The sequence below is a fragment of the Nicotiana tomentosiformis genome, chromosome 12, assembly GCF_000390325.3.
Source record: "Nicotiana tomentosiformis chromosome 12, ASM39032v3, whole genome shotgun sequence".
Taxonomy (NCBI): domain Eukaryota; kingdom Viridiplantae; phylum Streptophyta; class Magnoliopsida; order Solanales; family Solanaceae; genus Nicotiana; species Nicotiana tomentosiformis.
In genome coordinates this window covers 7,195,330-7,214,061 of record NC_090823.1, presented here as the reverse complement: position 1 = coordinate 7,214,061, position 18,732 = coordinate 7,195,330, and the positions used below count along the sequence as shown (strand labels likewise).

Sequence of the window (18,732 nt, the reverse complement as noted above, 5' to 3'; positions counted from 1 at the left end):
AAGGGGATCGGGAGGCAAAGAAGAATTGCTCATGGCTTATTTTGGGGAACGTTTGACAGGAATTGCTTTAGAGTGGTTCATAGATCAAGACATCTCTCACTGGCACATTTGGAATGACATGGCTCAAGATTTTGACCAGCAGTTTCAGTACAATATTGATATAGTACCAGACCGCTCCTCTCTCGTCAACGTAAAGAAGAAACCAACAGAAAGCTTCAGAGAATATGCAATCAAGTGGAGAGAGCAGGCTGCTAGGGTCAAACCACCAATGAAAGAGGCAGAAATGATTGACTATTTTCTCCAAGCTCAGGATCCAGATTACCTCCATTACATGTTGGCCGCCATCGGTAAACCTTTTGCTGAGGTGATTAAGATTGGTGAAATAGTTGAGAATGGCATGAAGTCAGGCAAAATTGTGAGTCAGGCAGCCCTTAAGGCAACCACACAAGCAATTCAAAGCGGGTCGGGCAATTTCGGAAATCGGAAAATGAAGGAGGAAGGATCCTTGATGGCATCTGGGTTCGGGGGAGTTCAAAGAGGAATAGCTCCTTCTTACGTGCAATTTCAACAAGGACTATCCAATTTTCTTCAACATTATTATCCGCCTCAAGGTCCCTGATACTCAGTTCCCCTGCAACAATACACAATGTTTAATGCTCAGGCTTATGCTACGCCATCTAATCACCAACAATGGCGGGCACCGATTCCACAAGGCTCCCGTCAACTCCGGCCGAATCTTTAGGCACCATATAATCCTCGTCCCCGACAAGAATATGTGAGAGAACAGGAGCCAAAGAAAGAGTTCACCCCAATTGGAGAATCGTATACAAGCCTATTTCAAAAGTTGATGCAGTTGAAGTTGATTGAACCTATTATGCCGCTTATGTGAATCCAAATTCAAAAGGTTTTGACTCAAATGCAAGATGTGAGTATCACTCTAACACCCAAGGGCATAGTACTGAAAACTGTTGGACATTAAAGAAAGCCATTGAAAATTTGATTGAAGAAAAGGCAATTGTGGTAACAAACAATAAGGATACTCCTAATATCACAAACAATCCGCTCCCAACTCATGATAATACACATTTTATTGGGATGATTTGTGATGATCGGGATTATAAGCAGTCTGGCAAGACAGAGATGGTTGTTAGAACCATAGGACCAGAACCAAAAGTGATAGTGAGCCCGCCGCAATTGGCACCATTGATGGTAAAAGGTGCGAATTCTAGTTTGAACTTGGCATGTTCTGAAAAAACGATTCTCTATGTTCCTGGAAGCACAAAAAAGGTTGAGGTTCAATTGGGTGGGCCAAAACTTTACATCCCTGGAGGCATTCAAAAGATCATTCCGAATAATGGTTTGAGGAATATAACAGAGCCAGTCGTGATCCGACCTGTTGCCCAACTTCTAGTGACAAACACAAAAGTTATTCCCTGGAATTATAACAAGACTGTCATGACATACAAAGGAAAAAAGATAGTTGAAGAAACAGGTTAAATAGGGGGCTTGACCCGCTCTGGAAGGTGTTATTCACCAGAGGAATTGAGAAAAGCTAAGCAAGCCAGGGAAAGTCACTTGCCAGTGAAAGAACCCATTGCAGAAAAAGAAGCGGAGGAATTCTTTAAGAAGATGAAATTGCAAAACTACTCAATCATTGACCAACTAAGGAAAACTCCGGCTCAGATATCTTTGTTATCTCTGCTTTTGCATTCAGAAGAGCATCATCGTGTGTTGATCAAAACTCTGAACGGGGCATATGTCTCAGAAAAGACAACGGTGAATCAGCTAGAAAAAATGGCTGAAAGATTCTTTGAAGTAAATAGAATTACTTTCAGCGATGATGATTTGCCTGAGGAAGGGTGTGGCCACAATAGAGCTTTTCATCTTATGGTCAAATGTGAAGGGCACTACGTAAAAGAAGTCATGATTGACGGAGGCTCAAGTGTAGATGTGTGTCCTCTTTCTACTCTACAATAGCTGAACATCGACAATAACAGAATTCGAACCAGTGATGTCAGCATCAAAGCTTTTGATGGTTCAAAAAGAGACACTATTTTTTTTAACATTGTCTTTCAAGTGTTAGATATGGAAACTTCCTATAATTTTTTTTTGGAAGGCCGTTGATACATATTGCCAGAGCTGTACCATCCACCCTACATCAAATGGTCAAATTTGAGTGTGACGGGCAAGAAATTATTGTTCATGGGGAGGACGACTCATCCGTCTATAAAGACCCGTCCATTCCATATATAGAGGCCAACGGAGGATGTGAATCCATCAAATATCAAGCATTTGAGGTGATTGAGGTGGACCAAGTGGAAGAAGGAAAACCAATTATGCATCCCTGTCTTTCAGCCACATCTATGATGGTAGCTTCGCTGATGTTGAGGAACGGCTATGAACCAGGAAAAGGATTGGGATCCTCTATGCAAGGAATTGTGAACCCCATTGCTCCATTTTCGAAGAAAAATACCTTTGGCTTGGGCTTTAAACTAACATCAGCTGACATAGACAGAGCCAAGGCCCGCAAAAAGAATGGTTGGAATCTGTCCAAACCAATCCCTCACATTGCCTACTCTTTTGTCAAGCCACAATTTGAAGAAGTCCAAAATCCTTCTACTTAGGATGACATTGACGGAGTTTGCCAGGGTCTCAAGGAGATGTTCTATGAGATCAATATGGTTCAAGTTGGGGAGGGCCCTAGCCGTGCAAGTGTTCAACTGATTGGTCCAGATACCTCGCTCAGCAACTGGGAAGCAACTCCTCTTCCCATCAGGAAGGAGTCTTGGTAGCCTGTTTTGTTGTTTTTTCTGTATTTGGATTATTTTAAGGGTTGTAATCCAGATATTTTAGTTTAATTGCTTTGCTGTGATGTTAACCCTTCTATCCTTTCAAATTCAATGAAATGAAGTTCCATTTTCGTAGTAAAATTCTATCTTTTTATTTTCCTAATTTTTGTTAATTTCTTATCATTTTCAGTTTCGATAGTGCTGGCTTTAAAAACATGACATGCACGCGGAATTCATGCCCAGATCTTAAAAAGCTGTCTAATCTTGAAATAATGAATCAAGAAGTTGAGTATGACGAAGATGAGGCTTTTAGAGAAATGAAAAGGCAATTGGATCAATTTGAGAATAAGCCTAAGCCTAACTTAAATGAAACTGAGGCAATTAACCTGGGAAGTCTTGAAGAAACTAGAGAAACACAAATAAGCATTCATACTGAACAAAAGACGAGAGATGCCATAATTCAAGTTTTGTTCGAGTACAGAGATGTATTTGCTTGGTCGTATGATGACATGCCGGGTTTGAGTGCCGATCTAGTGGTCCATAAGCTTCCCACACATTCTAATTTTCCACCAATCCAGCAAAAACAAAGGAAGTTTAAGACAAACATGAGTGATAAGATTAAAGTAGAAATCACGAAGCAACTAAGTGCAAATGTGATCAGGGTCGTCCGATACACTACATCGTTAGCAGATGTTGTGCCAGTGCTAAAGAAGGATGGGAAAATCAGAGTTTGTGTTGACTATAGGGATTTAAATAAAGCAAGTCCAAAGGACAACTTTCCCTTACCCAACATTCATATCCATGTTGATAATTGTGCTAAATATGAAATCCAATCTTTTGTGGATTGTTATGCCGGATATCACCAAATTCTGATGGATAAAGAAGATGCAGAAAAGACCGCCTTCACAACTCCATGGGGAACTTATTGTTATAGGGTCTTGCCATTCGGTTTGAAGAATGCAGGGGCAACTTACATGAGAGCCATGACTACCATATTCCATGACATGATGCATAAAGAGATTGAAGTGTACGTTGATGATGTGATCATTAAGTCGAGAACACAAGCTTACCATGTGCAAGACTTGAAAAAGTTCTTTGAAAGGCTACGAAGGTACAATCTCAAACTCAATCTAGCCAAATGTGCATTTGGAGTTCCTTATGGGAAGCTTTTGGGTTTTATAGTTAGTCGAAGAGGCATTGAGTTAGATCCCTCCAAGATAAAGACCATTCGAGAGCTGCCTCCCCCGAAGAACAAAACAGAAGTCATGAGTTTACTCGGGAGGTTGAATTACATTAGCAGGTTCATCTCGCAGCTTACAACCACATGTGAGCCTATTTTAAAGTTGTTGAAAAATAACGCCGCTATCAAGTGGACAGATGAGTGCCAAGAATCTTTTGATAAGATCAAGGAATATTTGTCAAATCCCTCTCTTTTGGTCCCGCCGGAACCTGATAGTCCTCTATTTTTATATCTATCAGTAATGGATAGTTCCTTTGGTTGTGTTCTGGGTCAACATGATGCCACATGCAAAAGGGAACAAGCAATATATTATTTGAGCAAAAAGTTCACCACTTATGAGGCCAAATACACTCTTTTGGAAAGAACATGTTGCGCTTTAACCTGGGTCGCCCAGAAGCTTAGGCATTATCTTTTGGCCTATACAACTTACCTCATATCCCGAATGGATCCCCTGAAGTACATCTTTCAGAAGCCGATGCCAACTGGCAAATTAGCAAAATGGCAAATCTTGCTCACAGAGTTTGATATTGTTTATGTCACTCGCACTGCCATGAAGGCACAAGCTTTGGCTGATCATCTGGCAGAAAACCCGGTTGATGATGAGAATGAATCTTTGAACACATATTTCCCAGATGAAGAGGTTAATTTAGTTGAAGAAATAGTCCAAGATGACAGTCAAATTTGGTAACTATACTTTGATGGGGCTGTCAACATCAAAGGCATAAGGATTGGGACAATTCTGGTATCACCTACTGGGCAACATTACCTTGCTACGGCGCGACTTCATTTTTTCTATACAAACAACACAGCAGAATATGAAGCTTGCATCATGGGTCTGAACCTGGCAATAAACCTAAATGTGCATGAATTATTGGTGATGGGAGATTCAGATTTGTTTATTCGGCAGGCTCAAGGTGATTGGGAGACTCGAGACATCAAGCTCATTCCATATAGACAATGTGTGGAAGATCTTAGCAAAAGGTTCAAGTCCATCGAATTCAGGTACATTCCCAGGTTTCACAATGAATTAGCTGATGCCTTGGCCACCCTGGCCTCAATGATTCCATATCCGGGTAATACTCACATTGACCCATTAGAAATTCAAAAGATTTTCTAATGGTTTCTTTTTGAGTGGGGAAATCCTATACAAAAGAACTCTGGATTTGAATTTGTTGAGATGTGTGGATGCCAAAGAAGCTGAAATGATTATGAATGAGGTGCATTCGGGAGTTTGTGGTCCGCATATGAATGGATATGTTCTAGCAAAGAAAATCCTTCGGGCAGGATATTATTGGCTTACTATGGAACGAGATTGCTTTCATTTTGTTCGCAAGTGCCACAAGTGTCAGATTCACAGTGATTTGATTCACTCGCCTCCTTCAGAGTTGTATCCTATGTCGGCTCCTTGGCCTTTTGTTGCTTGGGGAATGGACGTCATTGGCCCAATTGAGCCAAAAGCTTCAAATGGGCACAGATTCATCTTGGTTGCAATTGATTACTTCACCAAATGGGTGGAAGCTATTACATTGAAAGCAGTTACCAAGAAAGCAGTAGTAGACTTTGTTCACTCCAACATTATCTGTCGTTTCGGTATTCCAAAAACCATTATTATAGATAATGCTGCTAATTTGAATAGTCATCTGATGAAAGAGGTATGTGAACAATTTAAAATTGAGCATTGCAATTCTACTCCTTACCGTCCCAAAGCTAATGGAGCTGTTGAAGTTGCGAATAAGAACATTAAGAAGATTCTTAGGAAGATGATCCAAGGGTCTAGACAATGGCACGAGAAACTGCCTTTTGCTCTTTTGGGATACCGGACAACTGTCCGTACATTAGTTGGCGTAACGCCCTACTTATTGGTTTATGGAACTGAAGTGGTCATACCTGCTGAAATTGAGATTCCCTCTCCAAATCATTGTTGAAGCAGGTATTGAGGACACTGAATGGGTGAAGTCCCGATTAGAACAGTTGAATTTGATTGATGAAAAGCGTTTGGCGGCAGTTTGTTTTGGTCAGTTATACCAACAAAGAATGGCACGCGCTTACAATAAGAAAGTGCGCCCAAGAAAATTCAAGGTAGGACAACTTGTTTTGAAACGTATCTTTCCGCACCAGGAAGAAGCAAAAGGAAAGTTCGCACCGAATTGGCAAGGTCCTTACCTCGTCAAGAAAGTATTGTCAAAAGGAGCTCTACATTTTGTAGATATAGAAGGAAAGGTGACTGATATATCCATCAACGCAGATGCGGTCAAGAGATACTATGTATGACATGGCTATGTTGAGGCATTCTTATATTTAGCATTCTCAAGTTGGGATGACGAAAGGCTATCATTCTCGCTACCCAAACACTGGTCAACCCTAGTTATCCCTTTGAAGCCTTGTTTATATTTCTTTGTTTTTCCCTCTTTTGGAACCAATGTACTTATTATAAAAAAAAATAAAAATAAAATAAAAACCATCAAAACAAGTTCATGTTCATTGAACTACGTTCAACCTGATTCCGAAAGGATACGTAGGCAGCCTCACTCTGGGGTTCGGTCACACCAAAACAAAAATCCACATGTCCCCAGTATTCAAATAAACTGGGGCATGGTTTTATTTTATTTTCGATGGTTGTTCCATCAAAATGGGTCCAAAAGTTGTAATTCAGTTGAGTATTTATTTTTACCTTTCCTTGCTAAGACCTTCTGATCAACTTTCGAGAATGCTAAGTCAGTATACTACGGGTGATGCCTCAGTCATTGTAAAGAGAGAAAAATAAATGAGAGAGTCTTATTGGTGAAAACCCTCACGGGCACTATAAGGCAATGGTGAGTTGAGAGAAAGACAAATGAGAGAGGTCAATTGGTGAAAACCCACAAAGGGCATCATTGATCGATTTAGGTCTTTATATATCTTGCCACAAGCATGGTTAAGACAAAGAACTCAGTTTCAAAGTGAAGTTTACAACAGATTTTGAGAATTAGACGGTTCAAACAGATTGGGCATCCAGTCGAAAGTGCATGTCATGTTCATTGAAGTCAGCATATTTCCTCCAGATAAGTCCTTTCTTATTCTTTCCTCTGAAAGGGACACTTCTTGATTAAGTTATAATACCTATTAGTTCACCTTCTTATTTTCTTTCGCATTACTTTTTTGAGTCCCTTTCAATCTAATTTTGTCAAAGCAAAGCAAAGAAAAGGCCGCAAAACTGGTTACAGTTTCCCCGTTATATAAAGCAAAGATTGCTGGGCATAAACCGTATGGGCAAAGGCATAAAGCCATCTGTGATTTTTCCTGACAAACAAAAATCTTGAAGGATTGAACAATGTTTCAAGGGTCAACAAAAGTTACTTAGGTAAAAGTTATTTTGGGAGAAAGGTTGTTTGCACCATGAACCGAAATGGTGATAGGCGCAAAATGGTTAGGTTTTGATGTTGAGAAAGAAGATCTCTAGAAAGAAAAGACAGAATCTCCCGACAATTTGTACAATCATCGACGGAGTCAGTTTTTCTAACAAGTGTAATGGACGCAAGGTCAAGTCGCCCAAGAAATCAAGGCCATAAACTGACCACCATTTTAAAACTAATGAATCTTTTTTTGTTTAGAACAGGAACATAACAATTTTAGGAAACAGTTCGTGAAAAGACGAACACCACCAAGTGAAGTCCTCAAATCCTTGATTTTCTTCAAATATACATGTAATCATGTTATTTCTAGTTTCATTATAGGGAATCAATACATTATCTTCAACACAGGGTACTACATCCCCTGGCTGCATTACTTTCCACCTACATAGGGTACGACATTCCCTAGTAGCATTCCAGATTGTCGAGAGCTTCACCTTATTACCAACACAGGGTACTACATCCCCTGGCTGGATTACTTGTTGCCAACATAGGGTACGACATTTCCTAGTAACATCTCAGAGCGCCGCGAGCCTCATTTTATTGCCAACATAGGGTACGACATTCCCTAGTAGCATCCTAGAGTGCCACGAGCCTTATCTTATTGCTAACACAGGGTACTACATCCCCTGGGCTGCATTACTTTCTACCAACATAGGGTACGACATTCCCTAGTAGCATCTTAGAGTGCCACAAGCCTCATTTTATTTCCAACATAGGGTACGACATTCCCTAGTAGCATCCCAGAGTACCACGAGCCTTATATTATCACAAACACAGGGTACTACATCCCCTAGTTGCATTTTAGTGCCAACATAGGGTACGGCATTCCCTAGTAGCATCTCAGAGAGCCACGAACCTCATCTTATTGCCCAACACAGGGTACTACATCCCCTGGTTATATTTTAGTGCCAACATAGGGTACGACATTCCCTAGCAGCATCTTAGAGTGCCACGAGCCTCATCTTATTGCCAACACAAGGTACTACACCCCCTGGCTACATTGGGTACGACATTCCCTAGTAGCATCTCAGAGAGACACGAACCTCATCTTATTTCCAAACACATGGTACTACATCCCCTGGTTACATTTTAGTGCCAACATATGATACGACATTCCCTAGTAGCATCTGAGAGTGCCACCAACTTCATCTTATTGCCAGCATAGTACATCCCTTGGTGGCCATCCATCCTATTAACATAGGGTACGACATTCCCTATTATAAAAAAAAAGAAAAACAAAGAAGGCCTTTCTCAATTCTTTATTCTGCAATAGCAAAGATAGTTTAATGTATTTTCAATAACTCACAAAAATTTCCTAGTGCAAACTGGGGCAGAAAATATTTGCTCGTTTTGTTTGTTTGTGATGGCTTATAGGTTTTTCTGCAAAGCACGGATTGGATGTGCAAAAATAAGATTCCAACTCTTGCCAAAAGAAAGTGGAACCTTTGATCTCAACACCAGCCGCAACCAACTTCGACATAATGCATGCGAAGACATAGGGTCTCAATATCCATCTTCTCATCATCAGATCAAGAAACAAGCTTGTGAGAATATTTCATAGTCTGTTGGATCGAGAGCATCAAGTTTCAGTCTAAAGTCAATGAGATAAGCAACTCAAGAATCAAGACCAGACTCCAAATAATTTTTAGATAGGAATTTTATAACTCTTAGACTTCAAGAGTAAGTAATTTTCTATTCATTTTCCTGTAATAGTTGGGACCGCAGACCGGAACCTCAATGGAACTTTGCTCGATTCTCCATCTAAGCATACTCCATCACTCTTCTTCCATTTGAACTACACGTGACATGATTCCCTTATAACCCGGGATATGTAGGCTGCCTAAAATCAAGGCTCGGTCACATCTCTTTCTTTTAACTTCTTTTCCCTTTTAAATAATAGTGAGGTCAAAAATCAGTCACATTGTTCATTTTCTTTGCCTGAAAATTCTTTATGTTTCCAAGCAAAGAGGGGCATGCTGTGAACACCTAATTTTTGACCGCACCCAAATTCGATACTATTTTAGTGTAAAATATTTCTTTTAGGTCTAATCTTAATATTTTAAACTTTTATCTTACTCTTAATAGGTTTTATTTAAAAAAAAAAAATATTAAAAACTAAAAAAAAAATATTCACATTCTTAGGGTCTAAGTTTATTTCTATTTACAAGAGAAAAGAAAATTTACAAAAAATAAATGGTTTCTTTTAATTAGAATTTGAATAAGTTGTGGTATTTATTTTGGTGTAATTAAATTATATATATATATATATATATATATATATATATATATATATCTTTTTTGTTGTTAATCAGACTTAGTTAATTAATATTTTAATTGAATTTTAGTTCTAAAAGAAACAAAAAAGAAAAAGAAAAAATGAAGAAGAAGCAATTAAGTTCACGTAACTTTGCCAAAAGTTTAGTAATAAACTTTAACTTAAAAGAGATTTCACTCACCCCATGACTCTCATATACACCTCCATATTCACGTGATTTGCTCTCACAAAGATAAAAATATAACTAACTCCCTAATTCCCTCCCCCTTCACGTCAATCTACTCCAGCCCACACCTCACGTCTCAATTCTTTTCTGAACCTCAATCCCACGTCTTCACTTCAAATCCTTGGCAAAAGACTTGATAACTACAATTGTTCTTCTTTATAAAAGAAAAAACTGACGAAGAAAAAAAAGAGAAGATTGGAGAGGAATCGGATAAAAAAGAATCATCCATTAAAATACCAAACAGAAGGAACTCACTTTCTTCATGGGTGAGAGGACGAAAACAGTTAAGGAAATAGGTCTCCGATCGCGGTTCGGTTCTGCAATCACTGCTCAAGTTTCATACTGGCGATATTTTGAATTCTACGTTAAAGGTTCATTACTTGCTTTGCCTTTTAAATTTTGTCTCTTATACTCTTTTGAATATTGGATCCATATCTTAATCATTTCTATTCCATTTTCATGTGTTCGATTTGGATTATGTTATAAAGCATGAAATGAATTTGGCTTTATAATTCGGTTTATTTGTTTATATTGAAGGATAAGTTTTTGGAGATGAATTACTAAATGGGTTTAGAATGCATAATATTAAGGGGAATAATGATTGTCTATTTGCATGGTGGCATCTTTTGGTTTATAAAATATTGAATCTACTTCATGACCCATTATATTTGGGGTTTGAATTTTTTAGTTATTTTAAACCAATGAAAATATCTGTGATTTGATCTATCTGCTCTCATGTTGGTATTTAGATTACCATACGGTTTGAAATTTTGAAAAATTGGTGAACAAACAAGATGGGATGTTGGGGGTTTTAGCAAGATCTGGAACGAATTTGACCTTTGAAGTATTCTGTCATATGCATATTATTTGAGTGAGCTCATATCAAACTACTGTTTGTTTCATTACCATGTCTGTCGTTTAACTTCAAGAAAAGTATGATTTATTTTGTTAGATCATCTAATAAACTTTTAAATAATTCAAATTTAGATAATTTTTGTAGAGCTAAGAGGAATTTTGAGAGTTTAGATTTAATTTTTTGGGCCTCATACGAGCCCACCATTTCGGTATTAGATTGATTCTTATCATGTTACTTTGCTGCAATAGAGAGCAGACGAACTTTTCCTAACCCATTTCCTCTAGTATCCATATGGCGGCCCAATAGTGAATAAATAATGCTAACCCATTTTTTTTCATAGATAATAAATGTTCATACTTGCTCTAAACTATTAGTCCACTTAACCCCCTCAAAAGTACTTCATTCATCAAACTAATTCCATATGCGTTCGTGTGACATAATTATGATTCCCAAAATTAAAACTAAGGTATGCGTTCGCGGAACTTTGGGCAAAATAATCTTAAAAATAATAAAGTGTTATTAATTATGTACACGTACGCGTGACATGATTCATGACACACCAAACAAAACGAGTACATGTACGCGTGACTCATTTCAAGATAATTCCACAATTATGAATAATCAAGCAATCTAAAAGCGGTAAAACGTAAAATGCACATAGGTTCTAAAATAAGTAATTAAAATAATTAATTAGGCCATGTATGATTAAAGCGACCATGCTAAAACCACGGAATTCGAGAGTGCCTCACACCTTCTCTCGGGTTAAGAGAATTCCTTATCCGGTCTTCTGTGTTCACGGACCGTAAAACAGAGTCAAATTTCCTCGATTTGGGGTTTAAAATAAACCGGTGACTTGGGACACCAAATTTATCCCAAGTGGCGACTCTTTAAAATATAATAAATTCTATTTTTGATTAATGTCACTTAAATTGGAAAAACTTCCTATCCCCTAGGGGAAAAGGGGAGGTGTGACAGCTCTGGCGACTCTGCTGGGGAGAAGAACCCAGAACTTCTGGTTCGGGGTTCAGAATTCGATCTTATAAGATGATTTATACTTGGCTTTATTGATTTGATGTTATTAATGTATTTTTGGGTCTAATGTGCTAATTGTCACTTATTTACCACTTTGATATTATTTGAACGGTATTAAATTGTCTTCTTATGCCTCCCTTCTGAGTCTTCTGAATTTATGGTGCACACGTGCGCGTGGCCCAATTTTCTGTTAGAAGTCATACCAATTAGAACGAGGTTGGGTCAGTAACTAGGCCGGGTAGACTTTTGTGCTCCCGGTACATTACCCCCACGTCGGCTCGAGCTGTCCGCTTGGGTAAGCCAGGTCTAAAACACTCCCCTTAGGATTTAAACCTAGAATAACATAGCCTCATGTCGGATCCCTAGTAGGAACGCTTGTTTGCATCATGTGCATTTGACTTTGGGGACTCACACAGGGGTTGGGTCCGTCTAGGACAGGTGTACCCCAAATTACAAGACCATCCTGATGCATCTTATGTCCTACTTGTGCATTATGTTTGATTTGGCTTGTGCATGTTAACCGGTTTTTAAAATAAAATAAAAATATAAAAATATTGAGGGAAAACCAGAAAGAAGAAAATATGAGGGAGAAAATTTACCCGATTTTCGAAAATTTCAGTATTTACAACACCCCCCCCCCCAAAAAAAAGCCAGATGATTTTTAAAAAAAAAAAGTGTCATCCTATTCCTGAAATTTTTACGAACTACGCGGGTCTGATTCTCACTGGATGTGAGATACGTAGGCAACCTTCATAGGGTTCGGCCCCATTTTTATAAAATAACTAAAAAAAAGAAATGTGTCTAGTGTTTTTTTTTAAATAAAAAAAAAAATAAACAGACCCATCTTCGGTTAATCCCAAATCGTTCCTGTCAGAATAGCCTTAGAACATCTTCAAAATTGTTAAAGGGCTGTTCTCGCAAGATTTGACGTGTCTGTCAATTGGGAATCACTTTGACCATAATGCCCTTCCCCCGACCCTAAAGCTATCCTTGAAAGTAAGAAGGGGCCATAGTTGCAAAAATAGCCACCCTTTCTTCGGTCACAATTGCAAAAATAGCCCCCCTTCTCGTTGATTTTTCTTAAAATTGAGTTATTTACAAAAGATTGTTTGCAAAATGAGTGCATTGGTTCTGTCTCTTGAGACTAGTGTCAACCCTAACCTTAACCACCCACAGGTACAAAATGAGCACTGTCCAGAACACACCGTTCACAGTTGTAGACGAGGCTCCACTTCAGCTTCAGATGTGGTGGTATGATTTAGGAGAAGATGGTCAGAAATGGGTCACCAAGCACCTGGGAGCCCTCACGGATATTATGAAAATTAAACCACGGGACGATTTGATTGAGGCACTAGTGCTTTTTTGGGACCCTGTTCACAATGTTTTTCGCTTCTCCGATTTTGAGCTAACTCCCACTTTAGAAGAGATTGCTGGATATTCCGGGTTTGGCAGGGATTTGAGAAACCAGGAGCTCATATTTCCAAGGGCTCTTTCTGTACACCGATTCTTTGATCTTCTGAACATCAGTAAGCAAATTAGAAAGACCAACGTAGTCGAAGGGTGTTGTTCTTTCTACTTCTTGTACTCTAGGTTCGGGCAGCCAAATGGGTTTGAAATGCATGAAAAGGGCCTTAACAACAAGCAGAACAAAGACACATGGCAGATTCATCGTCGCTTCGCCTTCATAGTGGCGTTTCTGGGAATTATGGTCTTCCCAAACGAGAAGCGGACAATTGATACCCGCATAGCCAGGGTTGTACAGGTCCTCACTACCAAAGAACATCACACTCTTGCCCCGATCATTCTATCAGACATTTATCGGGGGTTGACTTTGTGCAAGTCTGGGGCAAAATTCTTCGAAGGGTGTAATATTTTGTTAAAAATGTGGTTGATTGAGCATCTCCGACATCACCCCAAGTTCATGAGCTATGGTCCGAACAAGGACAATTTCATTGAGAGTTATGAAGAAAGAGTAAAAGATTACAACTCTCCAGAAGGGGTGAAAGCCTGGATATCCCACCTAAGATCTTTAAATACAAGTCAAATTGAGTGGACTTTGGGATGGCTCCCGCTAAGAGAGGTGATACACATGTCGGCCCTAAAAAGTTATTTGCTATTGTTGGGTTTGAGAAGTGTCCAGCCGTATGCAACACAGAGTTCTAAGACAGCTAGGAAGGTACCAAGTAGTACCTAAGGATGAAGATTTGAGTGTGCAAGTTATTGAGCTACACCCCGAAGCCCCACTCCCCGAAGCTTTAATCCAGCAAATTTGGAATGGTTGTCGCTACTTGAAATATGATACTCAAGTGCCAGATCCTGCAAGAGGTGAGGTAGATCCAGGTTATGCTATATGGTTTGGGAAGAGGTCTCACGTGGATGATGTGCCAGAGCCCAAAAGGCCCCTAAAAAGGCCGCATGTTCAAGCCTTTTATGATAAAATCCAAGAACGATTGGCTTGGGGTCAACGGGAAAAGGGATACAAAACAACTATTCATGCCTTAGAAGAAAGGCTAAGAAACCTCAATTTTGAGAAAGACTTGCAAGAACAAGAAGCCGAAGGGGAAAATAAGAGTCTAATCTGCAAAAATGAAGCCCTTCGTGTTCAACTTCAACAGATGAAGAAATCCTTTGAAGTGCGAGTGAGAAGTTGGAAAGACCAGAGAACCATTGCTAATCTGATGGAAAAAGTGCAAGATTATGATTCCCTCTTGGCAAAGACTGAAAAGTCGTTGGACAAAGCCAATGAAAAGATCGTACAGCTAAATTAGAAGGCCGAATCAAGTAAGGATCGCCAAGTAACACAATTTGAAGAAAAGAGGGCTCAATTCGAGAGAGAGAAGGCCCATTGGGTACGTTCAGAAGCTCAACTCCATGCACAGTTGGAAGAAATGAGAAGGTACAATAGAGAATACCAGCATGCAAATTTTGATAGGGAGATGGCTCAGGCGAGACTCTAGGAGGCTAGACTTCGGGCTCAGTTGGAGTCAGCCTTAGATCGTGAGGGCCATATAAGGGAGATAGCCACCACTCGCCAGTAGCAGTTACAAGATCGAGACTAAAATTTCCAGCACTTCAAAGAGCAAGTTCATAATTTGGCTGTTTACACCGCTCAAAGTTATGTGAACTGCCAAGGGATGGATTATGAGAAGTTTTTGGAGCATGCACCTACTTTTTCCCGTCATCTTGCAGCAGAGTTAGAAAGGATGTACCGTACAATAGGGGGTCAACCAGGGCAAGCCCCACATGAGCAGATGTTCCAGTGTTTGAAAGCCAGAAGATTGTGGAGTTGAATTATAGTCGTAGTTGTTAGAACTTTTTATGTAGTAGTTATGTTTTAGTTTGAGTCATTGTTGAATCTTTAAAATCGCTGTCTTTTAGTCTTGTCAGAGTCTGGTAAGTCATTTTCAATATAATGTCCTTTCTGTTATTATATTATTTCGTTTTGTTAAAAAAAACTATTATTGTTTTCCCCTGAACTACGTAATGGTCTGATTCATGCGGCGTCATGATACGTAGGCAATCCTCATCGTATGCGATCATAACCATAATTAATCTATAAAATATGATATAAAAAAAACGTTAAATTCAAGATGAAAATAAACCAATAAATCAATAAGCCGGGATGAAACATAAAGCCTTCCAAGATCATTTTAGAAATGACAATGGCATTAGGTGCATAACATATAATGTGTGATTAATATCTACAAAATGCCTAACTCTAACACGTTTGTTGTTTGTCATTTTAAAAGATAAAGTAAAACAGAGGTGGTTGGTTTGTGGTTTAAACTGGCGACTCACCCTTACAACACGAGATCAAAAGGAAAAAAAAAATGGCAAACAACAGTGAGAATGAGTCAGATAATGATGATGTCCATGGACAATTTGTTGAACAAGGTTCAGGACTGGTTGAAGAAGTAAAAGTGTTGAAGCAACAATTGGCAGAGATGTACCAAGCTTGGGTGAATGGACAAGCACCGCCCTCATTACCCATAGGGCCTTCGGACAATCTTCATAATGTGTCAGTTTCCACTCAAGTGCCTATCTCCATAACAAGTAACCCATTGTACCAACCTGGATTCAGTCCGAGCTTTAACCTTCCCACTATCCCCAGTACCTCCATTCCACGTCCTCCAATCGCACCCCTCATAAATGACCTACCTACTATACCCATTGTCCATACTTTCTCTGTCCCTCAACCGGATCTTACTCAAAAGTCCAATAATGATCCATAGCTGGATGCTCATGATGCCCAACATTACTCTCCAGAACTGACTTTAAAGGTTCCAAATTCATACAAGCGCACTCCTCATAACGTGTTCCCAATTGAGATCGAAAAGCCCGAAAAGAATATGGAACAAGAGGAAATGACCAGAAAAATGAAGAGCTTAGAACAAACCATGAGAAACATACAGGGTTTGGGGGGTCATAAGAGTGTTTCGTTTAACGATCTATGCATGTTTCCCCATGTTCATTTTCCACCTGGCTTTAAGACCCCCAAGTTTGACAAGTATGATGGGCATGGTGATCCCGTTGCCCATTTGAAGAGGTATTGTAACCAACTAAGGGGAGCGGGAGGCAAAGAAGAATTGCTCATGGCTTATTTTGGGGAAAGTTTGACAGGAATTGCTTCAGAGTGGTTCATAGATCAAGACATCTCTCACTGGCACGTTTGGAATGACATGGCTCAAGATTTTGTCCAACAGTTTCAGTACAATATTGATATAGTGCCAGACCGCTCCTCTCTCGTCAACATAAAGAAGAAACCAACAGAAAGCTTCAGAGAATATGCAATCAAGTGGAGAGAGCAGGCTGCTAGGGTCAAACCACGAATGAAAGAGGCAGAAATGATTGACTATTTTCTCCAAGCTCAGGATCCAGATTACCTCCATTACATGTTGGCTGCCATCGGTAAACATTTTGCTGAGGCGATTAAGATTGGTGAAATAGTTGAGAATGGCATGAAGTCAGGCAAAATTGTGAGTCAGGCAGCCCTTAAGGCAACCACACAAGCAATTCAAAGCGGGTCGGGCAATTTCGGAAATCGGAAAATGAAGGAGGAAGGATCCTTGATGGCATCTGGGTTCGGGGGAGTTCAAAGAGGAATAGCTCCTTCTTACGTGCAATTTCAACAAGGACTATCCAATTCTCTTCAACATTATTATCCGCCTCAAGGTCCCCGATACTCAGTTCCCCTGCAACAATACACAGTGTTTAATGCTCAGGCTTATGCTACGCCTCCTAATCACCAACAATGGCGGGCACCGATTCCATAAGGCTCCCGTCAACTCCGGCCGAATCTTCAGGCACCATATAATCCTCGTCCCCGACAAGAATATGTGAGAGAACAGGAGCCAAAGAAAGAGTTCACCCCAATTGGAGAATCGTATACAAGCCTATTTCGAAAGTTGATGCAGTTGAAGTTGATTAAACCTATTATGCCGCGTTATGTGAATCCAAATTCAAAAGGTTTTGACTCAAATGCAAGATGTGAGTATCACTCTAACACCCAAGGGCATAGTACTGAATACTGCTGGACATTAAAGAAAGCCATTGAAAATTTGATTGAAGAAAAGGCAATTGTGGTAACAAACAATGAGGATACTCCTAATATCACAAACAATCCGCTCCCAACTCATGATAATACACATTTTATTGGGATGATTTGTGATGATCGGGATTATAAGCAGTCTGGCAAGACAGAGATGGTTGTTAGAACCATAGGACCAGAACCAAAAGTGATAGTGAGCTCGCCGCAATTGGCACTATTGATGGTAAAAGGTGCGAATTCTAGTTTGAACTTGGCATGTTCTGAAAAAATGATTCTCTATGTTTCTAGAAGCACAAAAAAGGTTGAGGTTCAATTGGGTGGGCCAAAACTTTACATCCCCGGAGGCATTCAAAAGATTATTCCGAATAATGGTTTGAGGAATATAACAGAGCCAGTCGTGATCCGACCTGTTGCCCAACTCCTAGTGACAAACACAAAAGTTATTCCCTGGAATTATAACAAGACTGTCATGACATATAAAGGAAAAGAGATAGTTGAAGAAACAGGTTAAATAGGGGGCTTGACCCGCTCTGGAAGGTGTTATTCACCAGAGGAATTGAGAAAAGATAAGCAAGCCAGGGAAAGTCACTTGCCAGTGAAAGAACCCGTTGCAGAAAAAGAAGCGGAGGAATTCTTTAAGAAGATGAAATTGCAAGACTACTCAATCATTGACCAACTAAGGAAAACTCCTGCTCAGATATCTTTGTTATCTCTGCTTTTGCATTCAGAAGAGCATCGTCATGTGTTGATCAAAACTCTGAACGAGGCATATGTCTCAGAAAAGACGACGGTGAATCAGCTAGAAAAAATGGCTGAAAGATTCTTTGAAGTAAATAGAATTACTTTCAGCGATGATGATTTGCCTGAGGAAGGGTGTGGCCACAATAGAGCTTTGCATCTTATGGTCAAATGTGAAGGGGACTACGTAAAAGGAGTCATGATTAACGGAGGCTCAAGTGTAGATGTGTGTCCTCTTTCTACTCTACAACAGCTGAACATCGACAATAACAAAATTCGAACCAGTAATGTCAGCATGAGAGCTTTTGATGGTTCAAAAAGAGACACTATTCGGGAAATCGAACTCACCATGACAATCGGCACGGTTGATTTTAACATTGTCTTTCAAGTGTTAGATATGGAAACTTCCTATAATTTTCTTTTGGGAAGGCTGTGGATCCATATGGCCAGAGCTGTACCATCCACCCTACATCATATGGTCAAATTTGAGTGTGAAGGGCAAGAAATTATTGTTCATGGGGAGGACGACTCATCCGTCTATAAAGATCCGTCCATTCCATATATAGAGGCCAACGAAGGATGTGAATCCATCATATATCAAGCATTTGAGGTGATTGAGATGGACCAAGTGGAAGA

General features: G+C 39.6%; 1 pseudogene; it reads left to right on the top strand.

Annotated features, from left to right (window-relative positions):
• Positions 1-3,394: 3,394 nt before the first annotated feature.
• On the top strand, positions 3,395-17,083 carry LOC138902194 (uncharacterized; annotated as a pseudogene).
• Positions 17,084-18,732: the final 1,649 nt, after the last annotated feature.